General features: G+C 42.3%; 1 protein-coding gene across 1 annotated transcript in view; it reads right to left on the reverse strand.

Annotated features, from left to right (window-relative positions):
• The window catches only part of LOC124606564, a 101,163-nt gene extending 79,928 nt beyond the window's left edge, over positions 1-21,235 (reverse strand). Inside the window, exon 1 of the mRNA XM_047138548.1 lies at positions 21,171-21,235. The gene's annotated coding sequence lies outside the window, so the exon portion shown is untranslated. The remainder of the gene's footprint in view (positions 1-21,170) is intronic.
• Positions 21,236-24,037: the final 2,802 nt, after the last annotated feature.

The following is a 24,037-nucleotide window of genomic DNA, read 5'->3' on the forward strand; positions in this document are numbered from 1 at the left end:
CCACTACTCGATTTCACCAGAATTTCGTAAATGCAGTAGTCCTTTCAGTAGGTATCAGGTCAAAATCGCCCCACAATTTCATCACTCCTTGTGCTCTCTGTGAAAGCTGCTCCTATTTCGCCGTCCTGGGCTTTAACAACTAGGAATAACGAAAGGGACAGACAAAATTCAAAGACAGTTACACTGTACATTAGTTTTTCTTTTTCACTCAGTGTGCCACCAGGTGTCTCGTGTACAACCAAGATGGCAAATGAGAGAAATTAGGCCGTCCACAGACAATCACTCTTCCGATTACCATCCATTAACGCAACAACACGATGATCGTTATTATTCTAATATTCTACGCATCTCCCTTTATTTTCGGCACTGTGGCAGCCATGAGAAAAGTAGGTGGAAATTTAGGAACTTCTACTACCAACGTAAATTAATTTACCAGGATATGACAGCTTAAATTTAAACTAAAACCGTAGCTCTTGTGTCTGCTAAACTTATCGTCTCATACTCGTTTGGCATGTTCGTGACTAAAGCACAGCTAACCCGGTAACATATGCCAAACTTGTATGAGGCGCTCAGGTTAGTGGCCACACCCATGCCCGGTGCATACAAAGTGACGTACACTGAGCTCTTTCGAACTGGAGAACTTCTGTGTCAGTGTCTCCAAGAGAGTAACAATGAACTTCGATAAAATGAAGTAAATGGACAGACAAACGCACGAATAACTTCATTTCCACAAAGATGGATCACTCCAGGTTCTATACGTGTCTTATGAGAAACTTACCGAAGTATTTCACAAGCAAAATTGGGTTCTCCTGAGTAGAAACTGCGGAACATTGGTTCAGCCTTTCTGCTTTCTTTGCGGGTTAATTTGGAAATCGCGCGGACGTGCCCGACTATCGTCACGTGCAGAGCACCAGTAAATGACCCACACCTAGACTGTATCCATTTGTCGTATTAGTAACGGTGGGGTGTACGTACAGACCGACGGAGACTGCGACGCAGTTAGGTCACTAGACTATCCGCAGAGTGTCCCGCCCGGTCCTTCTGATTTAGGATTTCTGTCGTTTTACTAAGTCATTTGAGACGAATGTCGAAATGGTTGCTTTGATTACGCCACAGCCAACTTCCTCCCACATCACTGACTAACTGAATTAGTTTTCCGTCTCTTCTCTTGAAGACTGCTAGTTAAACCTCTATCTTCCTCTTTCATATCTGATATGTAAGCCAGCATAAAAGTTATTCCCACTCCCATTTAAACCAGTTTTTCGATGATTCTTCACTCCTTCCACAGAAAGACAGAACACGGCTAAGGCTTGAAAACACACACAGCAATATTTCCACTTTTTGGGAGCTCTCCAAATCGCAGCTTCTTTCCAAACAAGGAGGGATGTAAATCCAGTTTAGAAATTATTGCAAGTACAGGCTACATCGTGCTTGCGATCGACCTACGCCCGAGCTCACTCTGAGTTTATGAAAGTATACTTGCTGTGGTAGACGGTTTTGGATCATCCATTGTAAATGTGAGAGCCTTTGGTTTTGGTTGTTGCGTACTTCATCGACCACATTTTACTGAAGCCGCACGAAGTATCCGTGCGGTCTCAGGCGTCTTGTCCCGGTCCGCGCGGCTCCCCCGTAGGAGGTTCGACTCCTCCCTCGGGAATGGGTGTGTGTGTCTTCCTTAGCGTAAGTTAGTTTAAATTACGTTAAATAGTGTGTAAGCTTAGGGACCGATTACCTTAGCAGTTTGCTCCCATAAGACCTTACTACAAATTTCCAAATTATTACTGAATTCCCTATGGATTCAATCAGATATACTTTTACCTCGTGAATTCCCTTGCATAGCATGTCGTAAACATTTCGTTTCTTACTTATGTGTCCCCTTACCTTGTTGCTTCAACGCCCTTAACTTACTTTCATTAAAATTGAGAAATGTGTAGATATAAGTCGCTAATAATTTGTTTATTGGAGATATAGCTAGATTTCAAACAATGTGTGGCTGTCGTTAGTGCGGTAAGATCCAATTCATATCATCATTATCGCTTCCTGTACAAATAGCCCCTACTAGGGTATCTACGTCAGTATTTCAGTTCACAGGTCGGTCCTAATGACAATCTTCAGCGACACACTTCACACAACAATTCAGTGTAAAAAATACAGTTACATGTCTAATTAATCTTCGTCAGCAGTTTTATAAAATATCTTGATAGGGAATGTATACAAAGTTTATGGTTACGCTTTTATAAAATGCCTACGGAAACATTTTGGTACGATAGTCGCAATATATAAAGTTTCTTGTCGAGCACAAAATACAGTGGTTAAAATGGTCGTAAGCCTAATTATTTTCACGCAAAATACACGTACTGAATAACACAAATGTGGTCGACTAGACAGTAAGCAACATAACTAGCTATATAGAATTTCTCACGTACGATTTTTTGAGCACTACTGTTACAATATTTCGGTATGAATATGAGCATGCCAATACCATAAAAAATTTTCTTGTAGAAACGTGAAAAGGAAAAAAATTGAACGTCATATACTCCCAACATAAAGTGACCTAACCACAAAAGCAATGATATCCGACAACAAAAACAGATCAATGCTAAATCTGGAATGACCGATAGCCCATAACGTGTGGGTCCAAACGAAGCAACAGCTACACGAGAAAGAGGAATAGTATGCACATAGCATATGAACAGTTTTCGAACTTACATCACAAAGCAGTGAAATTTAGCGAACATTAACCTATACCAGGAAACCTTAAGTATTTAAGATTCTCCTAATATCGATGGTTTCCTGCTAATCCGGTTTGCTTTTGATGTCTTACAATCCTCTTCGCAATTCGTGTTTAGTATCAACCACTTCTTACATTGAGAAGGTTCCGAAAACGGCGGCATCTTTACCTAAGCAGACCGTCCTGCAGTCCTGAATGCTAATGTCCTTAGAGATCACACGCTGCGCGCGACCGGGAGTGTGCGTTACCTTGAAAGTGCGTCACCTTGAAAGTGCGTGACCAGCGGCACAAGTGCCTGGAGCAATGCCAAGGTAGCCGCTGCAGCCCTGCAACGGAAATATCGCATTCGGAAGTACGCAGGTTGCTGCCTTGCACCGTGACTCAACAGACCGTCCATTTCACTTTTACCGACGATGGACAGCCGGTTTCTCCTCCGTGGTCGAACGGAGCCAATGTACCAGATGGCTTTCTCCGTCCGCTGCCTCTCTCTAGCCGGGACCAGCGGGTGAGCGCCAGAGCCGCTACCGCCTGCGACTTTCACTTGCAGAGGTTCGCCACAGCCCAGAAGGTACGCTGGGTGTTATTGAACTTGGAGCGACCCCACCCATCTTAGTGACGCACTCGGTACAGCCTACGTCCTCCGGTTCGCTATTCTGGCTAGAAAGAAGGGAGGGAAGATTAGAGACTAATGTCCCCTCGACAGGCGGTCATTGGAACACAAGCTTGGATTACGGAAAGATGTGGAAGATAACCGACCGTGCACTTTTCAAAGGAACCATCCCAGCAATATCCGAGAGCAGTTTAGGGAAATCGAGGTAAACCAAAATCTTGATGGTGGGAGGGGGACTTGTGGGTAGGGAAAGAATTCCCATCTTCTATGAAGACGCACTCACCGTACAGTTACTGTTATGGTAATTGCACCTACGGCTCTAAGATGACACTGCTGGATCGAATCTGGATGGTGAAGATTTTCCATATTAATTACTGCCTTAAATGTCAAACCTTTACACAGTTATCTCATCTAGTGCAGGATTAAGAAACCACTGATAATATGTTTTCCCCTAGAAAAAATTTCAGGCTTACTACTCAGATAATAACAGGTTGTTGAGGATATTTTTATTCCGTCGTTGCAGTTGCAACAACAGAACAAAAATACCCTCAAGCGTTTTAAAGCAACTACGGACAACATGGCCACACAAATGAAGAAAATAATAGGTTGATGCATACGTTCACGGTGTTTTTGTTTTGTATGTTGGTATTGCTGTTGCTCTGGGTTTGTTTATAGGTTGTCATGTTTTATTTGTATGAGTAATTCACTGTTGCTATTTGAGTTTACATATTGTCATTTTGTGATTTGGAGGTAGTGGGTGGAGATGTGTACGGTATAAAATGGAGTGCCAAGTGGAGAAATCGGAACATTTCCGACATATTCTTCTGTTTGAGTACTATAGAGGGTGACAGCAGAGAAGACACGGAGAAACATTTGCGCCGAGAGTGGAGATAATGCCATTGGACAGAGCACGGTAAAAGGACTGTGTCTCTTTCTAAGGAGGATCGTTTTAACATTGTGACTTTCCACATTCAGGAAGTTCTTTGGGATTTGATGAACATCGCATCAATCCACAATGATCAACGTCAGTGTAGTCGAGAACTGGCAAATGTGATGAAACGTGATCATTCCACCATTGCGACATTTGCATGCTATGAGGAAGGTTGAAAAATCGGGCGTATGGGTATCGCAAGTTTTATGCAAAAAAACACAAAATGAGCGGGTAGTCATATGAGTATGTACCTCTCTGCTTGTTCGCCATCGATTGGCTCGTGAATAACACCGACCATTCGTATCCTGTACCGTTACTGATGACGAGAAATGGTGTCATTATGCTAACTTAAGGACAGAAAGGAATGGTTGAGCTCAAATTTCCTGTACAAATACATGCGCGCATCCACAAAAGCGACGGTGGGATGTAATTGGGATTGTTTCCCCGAGCTATAAACGCCATTGCTGACATTTATTGTCAACAACTGAGACGTCTTGCAGACGCACTCCAAGAAAAACGACCAGAAACACTGCGTGATGTGTTGCTACTCCACGATAACGCCAGCCCGCATTCTTCTGGACTGACAAAAACCACTGTACAGAAGTCACGTTGGTAAGCCATTGCACACACAGTTTATTCAACCGATCTTGCGCCCTCAGATTTTCACCTTTTCCGCTCTCTATCAAACAACCTTCAAGGAACTTTCTTGCTGGATGCACTCCAAACACAGTTCGACGAGTTTTTCGCCTCAAAACTGTGTGATTTTTGCAGTCGCGGCGTCGAAAAGTTACCCCAGTATTGGTAAACTGTTGTAAACAGTGAAAGAGAATATATCATTGATGACTGTTGTGTTTATTAAACTTACGGAAGAACTCTACGAATTTAAGCCCTATCCCAATATTTCCCAAGAAGCATAGTCATGTTTCGGCACTGTTGTGTTACTTCTAAACTGAAAAGCAATACATATGCTGCGGGGGATTGCAGTTAAAATAATATTTGTCATTTACTGTTAACGGGTATACAATAATCCTGTTGCCACATTGCTCTCTACACACAGCCATTATCGTTATTTATTCCGAATTGGGGCACCCACCTTTTTCTCGCTTTTAAATTAATGGGTATGGTTCCAAACCTATGCAGATTCGATGGCAGCCGTCCAACTTTCACTAGAAAACAAACTCTTAATCGAGCGTAATGTTCAGGTATGTTAGGTAGTGCTGTTTGGATTAGTAGGAAAAGGCATTTGTAAATAAGTTTTTATACCTAAAGATAATCGGATGACTGAAACGGGTTGTGAATGAAGAAATATTGTACCAACAGCCCTTGGACATTCTGAAATATGGATTCTTTCAAATATTTGCCAGTTGTGAGACATACCTTGCACAAAATACGGGAGAGGAGTTCCATTTTAACATTTCGAGTAGTTGCATGTTGTTTTACTTGGTTATATTTTCAAAAGTCCATTTTATTTCTCCATCACGTATTAAAAATAGTTGCTCTTAACATACTTTATCACTATATATATGAAGGGTGATATTTGCCAAATGGGGACATACCGCAGGAAACTATCCCTTACAAGAGAGGGAGCAGGAAAGGTCATGTGGACTTCAGGCAGGAAATTTGTTCCAAGGTGGAGATAAATGATGTTCAGCAGAGTAGTTTTTAATGGTTGAGTGCACGCAAGACGACTCAACAAGCAAGTGGGAATGTTGTGTCTTGTACTAACACTTTAGCTCACACAACAGGGTATGCAGGATGTCTACGCACTAGGATCGCTGCAGAGGCAAGTCCGGAGAAACAAGAGCTGCACGCGTTGTGTTACAGATAATGGCAGCTATTGTTGCAATATTGCTGCTGTCCTGAATATGGAGCTAATACTCTACTACAGGCAGACGATTCCCACTTACCTGATAGGTTCTCAAACGTGCTTTCAATCACTTAAACCTACATTGTCAAAGACCTTTTACCTTAAAGTGGGCTTATCTCCATTAGAACTCATTTCCGGCCGTATTGAACCGAATTACATTTCGAATAGTGGGACTCAGATTTCAGAATTTGAAGAGGTCTAAACTCATCACCTGTATGACTGAATTTTAAACACAGAGTTTGATCGGTGTAATTGATAATTTGCCTTCTCTTTCTGAATTATTCCAGAGAAAAGGTGCAAACTAATTTAGACAAGGAGATGTTTTTCGCTGACGAGAATCATGCGTTAATGTGTTTGTGTGAGTGACTGAACGTATATCGGAGGCTGGCTGAGGCGTCACAAATAAAAGAAAATGAAATAAAAAAGCACGCATTATGTACATGTTTAGCTCGTGTTACGGCGCTCCTCTTGCGAAACTTGGCACGCACTGTGATGCATTGTTGAGGCTCAGTGCCGCAGTTCTTTGCCACGGACTCTTTTTACGGCTGTCTTCTTCGTCGTCCCACGCAAAGAACCGTGCCAATATCTGGTTTTGACTATCTGGTTTTGACTCATGGAAGGCAGAAAGTTAAAATCTGTGTCAACTGCTGCGCTCCTGAAGGAAAATTCCTGTATATGAACGATGTTGCTGAAGTTGCAGAAGTAGTTTTTCGGAAAATGCTTTACATTAGCATAAGAAACAAAACACCACATATTTAGGATTCGCTTGTTTTTCGCTGTGCAGTTGTTCTCAAACTATTGCAGGGAAACTATTGGTTACAAATATTTGATTATTTCAAATTTTCGCACATCGCAGTCTGATGAAGGGGTGGTTATCTTTCCGTTATTGGTCATATTAATCTAACTACATCGAAGCCGAGTAAGTTGTTCAAAGAATTTGCAGTGAATTATGAGTGTGAATTCCTACTGATAATCTGACGGAAGCAGAAATTGTCAGACTGAAATTGTATCATATTTCGAAATGCGTATCTCCACATTATTGAGAGGTATACGCTAGGTTAGTAGGCGCAGTGAAAAAAAGTGGCAGTGCTAGCAATGAAGGGTAAGTAAAGCGTGTCGGGAAGACGCTGGAAAACAGTGCAGCCGCTGTCGTAATGCGACAACGGAGAGATTCATCTGTTATCGAAAAGTGCATGATCATTGACTTTCGAGCAGGTGTGGAAGTATTTACGAAACGGCTAACTTTGTAATAACATGTTCTCGTGTCGCCATGGCTAAGGTATACCGAGCATGGCAAAATGGTGCTATCCAAAACAGGCGCTGAGGCAACTGCGGGTGAACGACTGCTGCGAAGATGTGTGCGGTCGAAGAGACGAGCAACTATTACGCAACAGACTGACAGGATGAATCAAGAGCCTACCAGCAGTGTGTTCTCAAAGACCGTTAAGCGAGCGTTGCTGCGTCCAGGCCTCCGCAGCAGGTTCAAAAATGGTTCAAATGGCTCTGAGCACTATGGGACTTAACATCTGAGGTCATCAGTCCCCTAGAACTGAGAACTACTCAAACCTAACTAAGCTAAGGACATCACACACATCCATGCCCGAGGCAGGATTCGAACCTGCGACGGTAGCGGTCACGTGGTTCCAGACTGAAGCGCCTATAACCGCTCGGCCACTCCGCAGCAGGCGCCTGGCTCGTTCACCCATGCTGACTGCCGTTTATCACCGACGAAGGCTGAGACTGCACGCCAGCAACGCAAGATGACTTCCTCTGAGTGGTGATAGATGACCTTTTCAGATGAATCACATTCTATGGTCCGTCGGACAGATGAGTGTTGGGCGTGTAAGGCGTGGAACGTCTAAGAGCAAACACACTGCAACAACTGTCGGAAGGATCCAGGCCGGAGAGGGAGCGTTATGATCTAGGGAATGTTTTTGTGGCATTCCCCGGGTGGTCTCGTCATTGTGGAATGCGCAATGGATCCACAAAAGTATGGATCTATTCTCGGGGACCACGTCCAACCCTAAATGCAGTTGTGTTTTCCTCGGCACGATGGCATCTACCACTAGGACAATGTAAGTTCGCAGTAGGTGCATGTTTCGAAGAGCACCAGGTTTTTTCAGTACCCCCCTGCCACCAAACTCCCCGCATTTAAACCTATTCGAGAACCTATAGGACCATCTCGATTGGGCTGTTCGCGCCATGGATTTGCAACCGAGAAACATAGTACAGCTGACAATGCCACTGGACTCCGCATTGTTCCATATCGCTTTCGGCACTTTTCACTACTTCACTGATTCTCTTCCTGCACGTCTCGCACTGCAAAAAATGATTATTCAGGCTTTAGCTGATGGTCAAATTAATATCACTGGACAGTGATTAAAACATGTCAGCCGGCCGGGGTGGCCGAGCGGTTCTAGGCGCTTCAGTCTGGTACCGCGCGACCGCTACGGCAGCAGGTTCGAATCCTGCCTCGGGCATCGTTGTGTGTGATGTCCTTAGGTTAGTTAGGTTTAAGTAGTTCTAAGTTCTAGGGGACTGATGACCTCAGATGTTAAGTCCCATAGTGCTCAGAGCCTATTGAACCATTTTTGAAAACCTGAGGATGGATGACTGAAAGTGACTGTCTAAAGACCAGACGTTTTGTAATCGTTGACAGAAACAGAAGAAATTTATTCTAAAACAGCTTAAATTCACTGTTGCGCTCCTCGAACTACAGTAGCACTATTTTGGCTTTGCGATGCGGACAGCTACCTTACTGGAAGATGCCATCGCCGTCTGCATCTGACGCACAATATTTGACGTCTTATCTCTATCAGACCATTTTCAGTAGTCGGGAGACCACAGAAATGTTTTTATTCTGTGCAACGTCCCAATTTTGACTTTCTCCTCCACGAGCCTCAGATAGCGCTCTTTCCGTGCTCATAGTACCTACAGCTAACAGACGGTAGTACGACACTTGTACTGTACTGCCAAAATACCCGTGACACTGAAAATGATGTTTTGCAATTAAGTGCAATTTTCGTTTACCGGACACGCAGCGTGTATTGAACAAGAAACCTGTGATACTGTAATTAGAAGTACCTCAGTATCTTAGGTCTCTGTATTACAATGACTTTCCATTTTGTGAACCTATAAGAAAAGAAACCGAATTGTTGGAAACTTCACGCTTTCCAGTGCTCTATTGCTACTTTGGAAGACTCCAAAAATACCACGAGTACTTCTGCAGCACTGCCATAACTAGTAAGCTTTTCAGAGACTACTCTATCCGGAAGCAGTTCAATTATTTTATCGTACTGCTTAGCTACCGTAGCATTCTAAACAAGCTGTTCCACCTGCTCTCCGTTTCAAGTTATGGAATACACGTCACCAGTTATTTCCATGAAACAGCTAGTCTCTGGCCTGCACAGAGTCCTGACCTGTATCCTACAGAACACCTTTGGGACGTTTTGGAACGCCGAATTCGTGCCAGATCTCACCGACCAACGTTGATACCTCTCCTCAGCGCAGCACTCCGTGAAGAATGGGTAACCATTTCCCAAGTAACCTTCCAGCTCCTGATTGAACGTATACCTTCGAGAGTGGAAGCTGTCATAAAGGCTAAGCGTGGGCCAACACCATACTGAATTCCAGCATTACCAATGGAGGACACCACGAACTTGTAAGTCATTTTCAGCCAGGTGTCCGGATACTTTTGATCACATAGTGTACACTTCCCGTATTTCTTGACGAATGTAGTCGCTGCAGTGTCTGTTCCTTTGGACATACACACATGTTCGAAGGAACATTTCATCGTACTTTATAATACCACAGGCACTGCTATTTCGTATTCGTGCCGTAGTACTATTCACATATGAACCACAGTTCACACCAGATGGAATTACACACTTGCACAATCAGCGTTTATGGTCATATGGAAACCTAGATGCAATTGTTCCATTTTATTACCAAGTGTCGTTCTCTTTCAGCCTTTGGGCTGGTATCATTGGCAATTCGTTAATCTGACACCAAGTATTTGTGAACAGACTTACGGGGTAAGCTTACCCAAATTTACAAGAAAACATCGTACCTCTTGTTTTTTTTTTTTTTTTTTTTTTTTTCAAGACACTCCATTGATCATCCGTCAACCAGCTCACTTCTTGCACGACTGCACTCCTGCAAACTTCAGTCTTAAGACTCGCCTGTACTTGGATCAAATTTTTCTTGGTCGATACGTTGGTGGAGGTGGGCCAATTTGTTGGCCTACACGCTGACTTGTACCCTATCTATTTCTACATCTAGGGCAGTTTATAGTCGGTGTGTTCATCTCTGGTGACTCACATTGAATCACTTCGGAATAGAATTCTAACAGGTTGTGAGGAAATACGCAATACTCCTGGAATTTGGGATAGTGTTTGTCTTGTTTGCAGGGCAATGAGACGTGAAACCTTATTTAGGCAGAACGTGGACATTTTGTGCATTTTCAATGGCAACTATTTGCGAGAAGAAAGACATTCTGGTAAATATCACTGTTTTGAAGACAGAAACCAAGCATTTTCAGTCACGTAACAAACTTCTTATATGTCTACATGTGAGGAATGTATATCTGACATTTGCGCTCTGTTTCTGAAACAGCCTATACAGCACGATTTAACTGCCACCTATGGATTTTATGCAACCCGCAATGTCTTCAAGTATAATGTGTGAGAATTTCACATTCTCTTGCTCACTACGTGCAAACTATTAGTCCTACAGGGAAAATGAACCAGACCTTTTATGGGACGTTTAATGTAGTTAAATTTTGTACTAGGATACATTTTCGTTAGTTTTCCAATTATTCAAGAAAAACGCACAAAAGTGACCTAATGCGTTTTCCTTGAATAGCTCAGAAATTATGGCCTCCACCGAAAACATATCACAGTACAAAATTTACCTGAATTAAATTTCCTACAAAGTGGTCATGTTCATTTTTTCTGCAGGACTACTAGTTTGTGCCTAGTGAGCGAAAGAGTATGAAAATCTTGCATGTGGTTTTTGAAGGCGCTATGGTTTGCATAAAATCCCTTCTGTAGTGGCAGTTTAGTCACCCTGCATAATTCTATGCATCAGGCTTTCGACTCCCTTAGTCTTAAATGATTTTTGACAGTCACGAGGCAGGATTCGTTGTTATAGAGACCTCATGCAAACATGCTAGAACAGGGACTGGTTCTAAATTCATTCAATATGGTGCCTAGCATATTGCTGTTCTGGCTTATCCAGCATACTGTCACAGATTTTTTTGGTTTGATGAATTATTTACGAGGATCTGCAGCGGCCTCATCAACAGTCGTCTCCCTTTTACTGACATGGATAATGTGATCGTGTCTGATATCTAAAAAGGTAGTATGATCTTCTTTAAAAACGTGTGAAGCACGTGGGACAGACTACTAAGAAATATACTGCAGGAAACTCTCCGACTCCAGACTCTGTAAATCCGTTTGCCGCTGTGTTACATTGACCTAGTCGCATACCTTTTGTTTAGCTGCTCCTGACATAATGAAACGGTTACTGAAATAGACTTGTCATTGGCTTGTTCCACTGAACGAGCAGTAGGCAAGCAGGCGGTGGTAACTCACGTACGAGCTGATTAAACAGAAAAACGATTGGGTTTCTCTACGTACTGAGGGTTACAGAAGTGAGTCCTTTGGTATGTGTGCTGAAAGGTTTCCCTGAGTCAATGGACATTGCCCCTCGCTGAGTCATTTGCAGTGAAGCAAGAGCCACAACAAGGTGCTCACCGTCCACCAGTTTCTCTCGTGAGACAGCCGAGAGCAGAATGGAAAGTTAGCGAGTACTCAGAAACAGAAGAGTCTTGCTTAATGTTCTTACTACGAAACTGCTTTAAATCGTATCGAGTGTTTCTTGAGACTTCAAAACAACCAATGCATAGCATGCTAATGCTGAAACTCCATATTTTCGCCCTTTTTTCCTTATCAAAGCCCAAGCAGAGTTGAATTGGCCCTGCTTGTTTAGCAGCTTAATATGTAAACCTTTCAGTGTGTATATGTGAAGTGAGAATGACTATAGCGAATACGTGATAAATTGCTTGTGTTGTTATAACGGAATATTAAGATGAATAAGTGCGTTGGTACAGAAGACTCTGCCCTGTAAAATTAGACAGTTAATTAATGTTATCTGTATCGATTCTGGATGCTCACACTGCGTCCCCTTGTGGAAATAGTTGTCGTCGCTGAGACAACAGAGCGTCCCAAGTAAACGAAACAAGGAGGAGATCGTTTCTGTAGTTATGAAAACAGGTGCGCAGAATATACACTAAGTGATGAAAAGTATCCGGAGACACCCAAAAACATACGTTTTTCATATTAAGTGCATTATGTTTGCATCTACTGCCAGGTACTCCATATCAGTGACCTCAATAGTCATTAGACATCGTGAGTGAGCAGAATGGGGCGCTCCGCGGAACCCACGGACTTCGAAAGTGGTCAGGTGATTGGATGTCACTTGTGCCATACGTCTGCATGCGAGATTTCGACACTCCTAAACATCCCTAGGTCCACTGTTCCCGTTGTGATAGTGACGGGAAAACTTGAAGGGACACGTACAGCACAAAAGCGTGCAGGCCGACCTCGTCTGTTGACTGATAGAGTCCGCCAACCGTTGAAGAGGGTCGTAATTTGTAATAGGCAGACATCTATCCAGACGATCACACAAGAATTCCAAAATGCATCAGGATACACTGTAAGTATTTTGACAGTTAGGCGGGAGGTGAGAGAACTTGGATTTTACCGTCGAGCGGCTGCTCATAAGCCACACATCATGCTGGTAAATGCCAAACGACGCCTCCCTTGGTGTAAGAAGCGTAAACAATGGACGACTGAACAGTGGAAAAACGTTGTGTGGAGTGACGAATCACGGTACACGATATGGCGATCCGATGGCAGGGTGTGGGTATGGCGAATGCCCAGTAAACGTCATCTGCCAGCGTGTGTAGTGCCAACAGTAAAATTCGGAGGAGGTGATGTTATGGAGCGATTGTGTTTTTCAGGAGGGGGCTTGCACCCCTTGTTGTTTTGCGTGGCACTATTACAGCACAGGCCGACATTGATGTTTTAAGCACCTTATTGCTTCCCACTGTTGTGGAGCAACTCGGGGATATCCATTGCATATTTCAACACGATCGGTCACCTGTTCATAATGCACGGCCTGTGGTGAAGTGGTTACACGACAGTAACATGCCTGTAATGAACTGGCCTGCACAGAGTCCTGACCTGAATCCTATAGAATACCTGTGAGATGTTTAGGAACGCCGACTTCGCCCCAGGCTTCACCGACTGACATCGATATCTCTCCTCAGTGTAGCACTCCGTAAGGAATGGGTTGCCATTCCCCAAGAAATCTTCCAGGACCTGACTGAAAGTAAGCCTGCGAGAGTGGGAGCTGTCATCAAGGGTAAGAGTGGGCCAACCCCATACTGAATTCCAGTATTACTGATGGAGGACTCCACGAACTTGTAAGTCATTTTCAGCTAGGTGTCTGTACGGAAATCAGTCTGTTGTAGAAACATGGAATATATTTCGTACTCGGTCTGATAACAGTTTCGGAAACGACTCTTCTGTAGGAGTCAACACTAATTCCGAAACTACTACTCACGTGCATCAAGATAGTAGGAGAACTGGCAACATAAGAAAGTGCTCAGGCTGCAACAATTAATGTTTACCCAATTGCTAATGGACTGTCTAATCGTGATGTGCAATTAATGCAAATAAACAATATGATAACGTAAAACCCGAGGCAAGTTCATACAAAGCAGTGATGCTTGTTAATGAGAACAGGGCACAATGTTTTAAGAGTAAATTATAAGGGGTGGTACGGCATGAGGTATATATAGAACAAGATGCTAATGTCAAATTCAGTATATCCCACAGTAAATTTTTGTCAATTTTTGAAAGTTACTTTCCTGGGGAATTGCCCATAAGAGCCATTAAAAAAACAAATCAGCTGTGGATAAGTAAGGGAATTAAAGTTTCATCTAAGAGGAAGAGGGAAATTTACATAAAGAGCAGACTAAATTTAGAGCCGAGATTACTTGCATAATACAAAAAATACTGTAGTATTTTAAGGAAAGTCATTAAAATGTCCAGAAGTATGCACGTCCTGACAGAAATAAACAATGCAGATAATAAGATCAAAACTTTATGGGATGTTTTTAAATGGGAGACACGGCAGCCAGTCATTGACAACGTTCCATAACAATTAAACTAAATGACAATGTAGTTACTGGTAATTCACCAGCTGCAAGTACGTTTAACAGTCACTTTCTAAATGTAGCAGCAAAATTATAAGTACATGGTTCAGCTGAAGAAGCAAGAGAATGTATTTTAAATGTAAGTCCTCAACACTAAGCAACTAGAAGCAGCATTGACATCTTTCGCTGGAATGAACAGAATTATAAAAATTCTGAAAAACCAATCTCAGTTGCTCCAACTTTATTAGTAATGTACGTAGTGATACATTCAGTGCTTCACTGGCAAAGGCGATTTTTGTAGGTGAGTTAAAATATGAAATTGTTTAACGTCTTCGTGAGAAAGATGATAATACAGAACCAAACAATTATCGTCCAATAACATTACTGACATCTTTTTCCAAAATATTCGAAAAAAAAGTTTTACTCAAGAGTAGACCCACACTTAAATGAAACAATTTACTTATCGTATCACAGTTCCGATTCCAGAAGGGTTGCTTGACTGAGAATGCTGTTTATACATTCATTCAACAAATAATGTAAGCGTTAGGTGGTTGGTATTTTTTGTGATCATTCCAAGGTGTTTGATTCTGTAGATCAAGTTACTCTCCTGAAAACACTCATAGTTTGGGGAACTGATGGTTTTACGCACGGATGTTTTGCATTATACTTCACGAACAGAACGCGAAAGGTGCGCTGAGAAGTTCAAGAAATGTCGCAAAGTGAGAAAATTTTAGTGACTGGGGAGAAATTACAAAGGGAATCTACTTTGCGTCCACTACTATTCCTTATATACGTGAATGACATTCCACGTAACGCACAATTGGTACATTTTGCAGAAAATGCTAATTTTATAACAAAATCCATTAGAGAGAAAGCAAGAAAAAGATGTTAGATGATACTTTCCAAACAATTATACAACGGCTCTCAGAAAATGATCCACACAAAATTTTTAAAAAGCACACTATATTCAATTCCTTACAAGAAATAGCCATACCAACAATTGATGTAACACACGAGCAGGGGTCAGCAAACAGAGGAACGCTGGAATTTTTTTGGTGTACATGTTGATGAAAACTTGAACTGGAATGAGACATATTGATGATCTACTCAAACAATTAAGTTCAACCGTTCTTGCTCTTCGTAAAACTGCTATCACGGAGACAAGACTCAATCTCCATATAGGTTTTGCATATTTCCTCTCAATGTTTCATGGAATAATTTCCCAAGTTAACTCATCATTTAGAAATAAAACATTAATTGCACAAAAGCGACTAGTAAAAATGATATTTGATGTTCACCCACAGACGTCATGTAGTTATCTCTTCAAGGAGATAGGCACGCCGTCACATTAAATACATTCCCTAAGGAAATTCGTCATAAATGTTCCATCACAATTTGAGAAAAACAATTATATCCATACTTAGAACACTGGAAGGAGAAATGATCTTTATTACCATTTCTTAACGTTGTCGATGGCTCAGAAAGGCGTTCAGTGAGCAGTAGCGAAAATTTTGGTCATGTGTCCAATAACTCAAAATTTCTGACAGGTAAAAAAGTAACTTTCAATTCTAACTTAGTCATTTCTCCTGGACAGCTATTCCATTGACGAATTTCTACTAACAAAACTGGCAGCCAGCATACAAAAGGAAGAAATACTTGTTTTTCAGTGTAGTTGCACGGGAAGTACTAAAATAAGGCGTTCATCAATGTTAACACTAGTTACGTACACATATTCCGTAAACTAAATCGTTCCCCATCAAATCGATAAAAGAACCGTTCAAATGACCTATGGAACATGCAATTAACACGGCTTGCTTTGTGTGTCCTCGCTAATTAGAACGGTATAGATGCGTTTCTTCACTTCTGGAAAGGCTTAGATGCAGTTACGCATCACGAGTAGAGAACATTCTACAAAACATAATACAGTGCTTCGGTCGAAATGTGGAGACATCGCCAGGTACGAAAGAAGCTTTCCGTGTAGGAAACGTGATAAAATCGTTACGGCTTACGATGTATGCCAGCAACACGGCAGATAACGTTCACAACTCTCCCAGATGTTCACAGACGATGCCGTTATCCACACGAATGTTACGTCGTTAAAAAACTTGTTAAATGCAGGAGGAATTGCAGACGAACGTCGTCGCGTAGAGGGACTGGCAGTTAACCCTCACCATAACTGGAAGTAACGTAACGCCCATAAATAGGCGAAAGGACTCAATGTGAGGTGAAACGACAGCATAAATCCATCGGAAGACTGAAGCATTGTTTGTGCACGAAGAAGGCAAAATTCTCGTTCATACAACTTAAGAGTGTCGTTTCCTGATAGAGACTTTTCTTCTTCTTCTTCAACTGCTTCTCCTTCTTATCAGTCTTTCGACTTCTTTGACATACCACTCCTCCCCGGAACCAACCTTCATCTCATAGAAATAAACGTCCTCATCTAATATATATATTCCGATCTCTCTCTTTCTCTATAGTTTTTACCCTCTACAGTTCCCTCTAGTACCATGAAAGCCATTTAATGTGTTCGCAGGTTTACTGTTATTGTGTATAATTACTTTGGCATACAGTCACTGATGTCGGGATCATGATCCTTATCAAAGCGTTTCGGGAGCCGAGGTCCAATTATCCGGCTGCCTGTGTCAACTCTACATAAACATACTTCTAAATGTCAGAAAAGCCAAAACATAAAGTTATTCTGGCACAAAATAGTCTTTCAGCATACTCATTCGACGTTTCCTGACAAGCCGTTTCTTACTGGCGTCCATCAGAAGTTACTAATGAATACGATACTTAACACAGGAAGCTCGTTCAACTTGGTTCACTCTTAGAGCGTAATGTGTTATGCAGGAACAATAGCCCTTTGATTAAATTACTGTTCCAATTAGTGAGCGTTTGACAATGTGTGACACGGCAAATAGTTCTCCCGGCGATCTCCTAGTAAGTGTGATTCCCCGTTGCCTTTTTATAAGCCATACATGACGCGTTACATGCACATCTGTATTATTTATGATGAGAATCAACATAATGCACCGGAAAGGTGCATTCTGTCCTAACCGAACGAACGCATCGTGGTTCACATTGGGGTTTAGCTCAGGGAATTGACACCAACCCTAGTGACAAGACACAGCACGCCATCACTTCTCATCCTCAGTGACAAAAAAATGGCCTGCCGGAGTGGCCGAGCGGTTCTAGGCGCGACAGTCTGGAACCGCGCGACCGCTACGGTCGCAGTTTCGAATCCTGCCTCGGGCATGGTTGTGTGTGATGTCCTTAGGTTACTTAGGTTTAAGTAGTTCTAAGTTCTAGGGGACTCATGACCTGAGATGTTAAGTCCCATAGTGCTCAGAGCCATTTGCACCATTTTTTTTTTACAAAAAAATGTTGGTGACGAACATATCTTCTATCACCACGAATGGTAGAGGACACTGCAGTCGCGTGTATTGGCCGATTCCGCTACGTACCCTAGACCCCATCCTGCTACATCCTTGTTACGCTCATACACCCACGGCTTCTCACCTCTGACAGCTACGTCTTCTTCCTACAGTGTTTTCCCACAGTGAAGCACGTCCGGCAAAACTTTATGACGCGGCGTATCCGTTGACCTTGTCCTACATCTGACAGCACATTTACTGCATTTCAGGCACTTGGTGGAAATCCACACTGCACGAACTTTCTAATTTCGCACAGCGGCAGTGTTGCTGGTGCCTACCGTTCGATGAGTCACTTTCCGTGAAGCGGGCACTTTAAGGTTTACCGACCGTACATTTTCGGCGAACATCCGGTCCATTTAACATCTGAGTGAACTACCCACAGGGAAAGGAAAAAGGCCAATGCTAGAGAAAGCAGAACGGACACGCGTGGTGTGTTCTGTTTAGCTTCTTTAGATACGGCATTCGCTTTTTGGCCTTCTGTTAAAATACGCTCTAGATCGATATTGTTTCTTACACACATAGCAACTCCCTTTCTTAGGGGGTCTCACAGGCTAAATTCGATATCGCCTTCATACGGTCCTGGAGACCAGAGACACATGTTCGTAAGTCTTGATTGCAGTTTGCCATGGTGGACTGCATCTGCCTTAGCTACGGTCAAGGATGACAGCAACTTCCACACTTCACTGACAGATAATGTTTTCATGTTATTGAAATAGTCTCAACACCGCACCCCTATTCCACAGACTTTATTGCTACTTCAATCCTTAATTCATAAATGTTCCATGAATACTTCACGTTCTAAATTATTTGATAATTCGCTGCAGTTCATAGACTCGCATATGAAGCGTGTAGTATCGGGCAACGACCAAGAAAAGAACACTCTAATGCCAAAATTCAGAGCCAGACGTAAGACCAGACAAAAGCTGTGGAGTGCTAAACGTAGTCTATGACCATATTCTTGACGACAGGTTTTATCACTAGAGTATCTGGATCAAAACTGAATACTTTGTAACTATTAATCATATACAGTTGACACTCCTGAGACATACTAATAATGATGTAGGTTGAAGCAGTTAACTAAAATTTTAATTTATTGGTTTATCCTACAGCATTATTTTGTAACTAAGTTTAATCGTTGTGAATTTTTGTCTGATAGACAGAAAAAGTTAAAATAAAAATGAAAATAAATAAATGATGTTAGACTGCACTGCTCAACTGCAGTCGTGCTGCCGGACTACAAAATAAAATGACAGCAGGTGTTTCTTGAACGTGACTTATCACTCGCAAGTATCACGGCGTACTTGTCCGAATAACACAGTCTAGATCACAGATTTTGTTATACCTCAATAACCGGTTGCAAGCAGTATAGGTCATGTTCAGACCAAAAGACAAGTCACAGCAACGGGTGCACACCGTCAATTAAATCGATCAGTCAGCAGTTGCTGCGACATGTTTCTAGATCTGAAGACTGTTGATATTGGATGAAACCGTGATGTTTGATACTTTCATTGTGTGTTGCGCACAGAAAATTACGTGAGGTGTTTAATACGAGTGAGTCCATGCTCAAGTGGGCTACATGAAGATCTAAGACAACAGAACACTGCAACACTTCACATATCGGTAACATTACGAATAAATGCCATAGCACACGAAAAACGCACTTGAAAATAGAAATCAAATCCCGAAAACAGTCGTGCGAAATACAAGTAAAAAGAAAATCGTGACTGGTAGCAAAAAACGATATTTTATAAACAGCCCACGATCTTATTTACAGATCTTATTGAATGTTGAAGATACTAAGAAATTTTTATCTCCATCACAAGTTAATAAAAATAATCAACTTAACACTAACAAACACCAAATCTGAAGTAAAGTTCAGAGTATAAATGTCTGAGCCATTTACAATTAAAACAGGATTAAGACGGGAATATGGTTCATCTCCATTATTTTTCAATTGGGCTCTGGTGTACGTGATGAGGGAATGGTACAAGGAAAATCCTGAAAACAGAACTGGAAACAAGAAAGATCAAATAAACTTAAATTGCTTGGGATTCGCAGGTGACGTAGCGTTCCAGGTAATAACGTTCAAGAAGCCAGAAATCAAAGAACAACCCTATAAAATATAGTACAAAAATAGGACCCCGTATATCAGTCGAAAAGAATGAAGTAATGGTAACAGATTCACTATTAGGCTAGTTATTGACGTAACAGTGAAGAACAGAAAAGCAAAAGTATTGTAACAATTTAAATAGCTAGGAGGAATCGTAACGTACAACTCGGACGAGAAAACTGTACAGCAACAAAGGTCTGACAAAACGATAAAAGCTCAAAAATTAAAATGGGTTACCTAAATAAAAAATGTCCGTCAGTTAACTTCAAAACGTTGGAAGGTGGTGATTCGACCAGAGGCGAGATACGGAAGAGAAACTCTAGAGTCACCCAGAAAAATGAAATCGACAAAATCCTAAAAGTAGAGAGAAGATTAGAACAAGCATAAATAAAAGATACCAAAAATATGAACAATGGCGGTTGGTGCTAGTGCCAGATGGAGTGGTGTACAGCAAACTGGAACCAGCTACAGATATTATACGGAAAGAAGGATCTCTTTTTTCCTATTTTTTGTTTGTTTGGTCACTTTGCGCACTTTATGAGTGCACCAGAAAGCAATTTACCAAGAGAATTATAGAAAAACTTTGGAACAAGAAGCAACAAGTAGGATCGATAAAGGAGATCAGGGAGGGTATGAAAAAGCTGTAATTAATCCTGGACGATTTGCGAAACAGTACAGCAAATTAAAAAAACTGAAAACCACACAAATAAGATTTAAACGTAAAACTGAGAAACGACAAACAATAAGAAAAGTATTTACAGATGAGCAACGACAGAAACACTGGAAATTTCGGAAAGATGACCAGAAAATGATTGACTGAAGTAGTGTAATGATTCTGTAAAAAACAGAAGAAGAAAGGAAATCACTCTTTTTACAGTCTCAGGCTCTCTCCAGTATTTCTAATGGATAAAATGAAACAACCGTAAGTTCTACCTACAGTAACCCATATTTTTTTGTTTGAAGGGCGGTATCATACAACTGCCACTTCGAAACGACGCAGGAGTGAAAAAGATACAATAAGAGGATACTGTATCCAAGTTACGATAGCCAGTGCGGCAGAACGTTGCCATTCGAGCAAGTGTAGGTGTAGATGTTACTTGTGACAATAATATTATCTTGGAACTCTTCCATTTGGTCCGTGTTTGCATATTACTTTACTATGTTACTTGTGTTAACTGCTACTTAGTACTGCAGAGCAGTATAGGTGCAGATGCTCGTGATGGAGGCGGACGCTGCAGCGGGTCCGACTTGTTGCTCCCCTACCTGCTGCTGCTGCTGCTGTTGCGACTGGATGTGGCGGTGTCTGGAGCGGGACTGGCGCGAGCTGCCGCGCGCCGCACAAAGACTTTCGCGTCTCCTCTCCACGCCGGCCGGGCCGGGGACAGTCGCCGCCTGATGCAACTGCCGCCCTCCGGACACGCCGCCGATACCGGCAGCTGCCTTTCGAAACCTGCAGCTAATCTGGTCTACAGCTATGTGTGTGTGTGTGTCAGACGTAGAGAGATCGGGGACCCGAAAAGCATTTTTTGGTGTTCGTGTCGCCTCCTTCCCATTGTTGCTCAATGACGTGCCACTCTAGTCCACCTTCACAGTTGTGAACAGTCAAAAGCTCTCGGCGTAATCGTCTCAGGCCTCATTCGTTTTCCGACGAACCGCCCTAGTAGAGAGCGATGGGGGAGAATGCGGCAGCGGTCGAGATCCTAAAACGTGGCTCGCTAGAGTGGTTTTTTAGCGACAGGAGGTGCCTGATGAAACTATTATTGTTTTTCCTCATTTTATTGTAACAGGTTTATTAATAGGATAGGAAATGCTAGCTTTCTATTTGTATGAGTCGTGTTCAAAATAAAAGGTACGGAACGACACTGGATATAATGGAAGTTTTTATTCAAAAGTAATCAGCAGAGGCCTAAACACAACTATCCCACTATTTTGGGAGCCGAAGGATTCCTTGTTCCCAGAGTTCCTATTCTGTGGCAGGAGCCAATCCTCTATTTCCTTCATTACGCCGCCGTCCGAGTGGAAGCGCTTCCCTATAAGATATTTAAGATTTTCATCTTTTTTTTTTTTTTTTTTTTTTTTTTTTTTTTTTTTTTTTTTTTTTTTTTTTTTTTTTTTTTTTTTGGCCCGAACACATGGAAGTCGCAGGACAACATGTTCGGGCTGCAGTACGGATGCTCAAGCTGCTCCCACTTGTACGTGGCCATTACACTTTGTGTGACCTTGAAGACGTACTTATATGGATGTGGTGTCTTTCTGGCGATACCGGCCATGACCTTCTTCTTCTGTGCGGATGCACGCATATTCCCCGAACTCTTCCGGAACTTGGAAGAATGTCTTCCACGAGTAATGAGTGTGTTGGGGTGGGACACTACGAATGTAATGTGTGGACATACAAGGTGAGAATGTGAGTCTCGTGGGAGGCGTGCGCGAGATAGTCCCTGCTGTCGCACTATCATCTGTGCACTCGGTGGCTCAGATGGAGCGTCTGCCATGTAAGCAGGAGATACGGGGTTCGAGTTCCGGTCGGGGCACACATTTTCACCTGGCCCCGTTGATCTATATCAACGCCCATGCGCAGCTGACGGTATTAATATAATTCCAATTTCGTTGAAGACATGTGGACGCGTTTTATCGCCGAGCAGAATCACTCCCTCCGTCAGACTCCAGGCCGTTTGCTCTTGGTGGACTTGTGTTAGCTACGAAGTGTCTCACAGTGCACGTCGTTTTAATGGTTTTTCGACACTTTAGGAATTCAGCGAGTCTCGGACATCGAAAAAGACGGTGTCACAGGAGCAGCTGAGGACACAGCTTTGAATTTTTTAGAGGGAGGTGACGACGCATGCTTCCATTGCATAGATGTCTCACTACGTTATTTCATGAAGCCTTATCCCAAAGTCGCATTTGCGGATTTCAACTCGTTTGGCTGTTACTACGTGTCATACCTTTTCGTTTGAATACTCCTTGTAATTAACTGATCAAAAGTAACTGGACACTCTGACCTAACGCTGAGCTGACTGATCTAGAGCCGGCCGCGGTGACCGAGCAGTTCTAGGTGCTTCAGTCCGGAACCGCGTGACTGCTACGGTCGCAGGTTTGAATGCTGCATCGGGCACGAATGTGTGTGATGTCCTTAGGTTAGTTAGGTTTAAGTAGTTCTAAGTTCTAGGGGACTGATGACATCAGATGTTACGTGCATAGTACTCAGAGCCATTTGAACCATCTGACCGCTATAGACAACACGAGAGGAGGACCAATGTATCCCGGTTCCGTTAGGGGTGTGGCTATAAAAAATAAAAGTCATGGATTATGTTAACAAAATCACTGTATTTATTCAGACGGTCTTCTCATGAATCAATACACAGCTGAAATATTTTTAAAAGTGTTTTCAAACAGTCACTGTAGTCCTTTTTGGAATTGCTTGTAGTTCTGCAGTACAACTTCGTGGAAGAAACTTCAAGGATCTTAAGGCCAGGCCGCCAGTCGCCTCGAGATCGCATTGTATTTTGGAACTCTACACTAGGAGCCCTAGCGGAATTGGGATACACTGTGAAAAAGGAAGTGGGGAGTATTGTGTCGTCAGCACAGAAGCAGTAACAGCAGAATGGCCCATCGGGAGAGTTTCGAACATGGGCCCGTCAATCGTAGTCATATGAATAAAAAGTCTAGTAGTGACATCTGAGCTCTTTTAAAGCTTATGTCCACTCTTGCTTCCTGTTCATGTTCTTAGACTCTTAATTCTTCATTTGAGTTTCTGTTCGAGTTGTAAATTAGCTTTCGCTCCCTTTATTTTATCACTGATACCTTCAGAATTCTGGTGTCCTTTCTCTAAAATAATCGTTAATTTAACGTTCTTCAACGTATCTCCTAAGATACGTTAAAGGTTCAGAATAGCATTGCTCGCTTCTACCTTCCTCTGGAACCCAATCTGATGTTCCCTAAAGTTGGCTTCTACGGCTTTTTTCTAATTCTGTAAATAATTCGTAACATTATTTAGCAACCACGAGTTATGAAACTGATAAGATAAGGAATGAGGAAGTTCTCCCCGGAATCCGCGAAAAAAAGGAATATATGGGAAACACTGACAAGAAAAAGGAACACGATAATAGCATATCTGTTAAGGCATCAGAGAA

The sequence above is a fragment of the Schistocerca americana genome, chromosome 3 (assembly GCF_021461395.2).
Source record: "Schistocerca americana isolate TAMUIC-IGC-003095 chromosome 3, iqSchAmer2.1, whole genome shotgun sequence".
Lineage (NCBI taxonomy): Eukaryota > Metazoa > Arthropoda > Insecta > Orthoptera > Acrididae > Schistocerca > Schistocerca americana.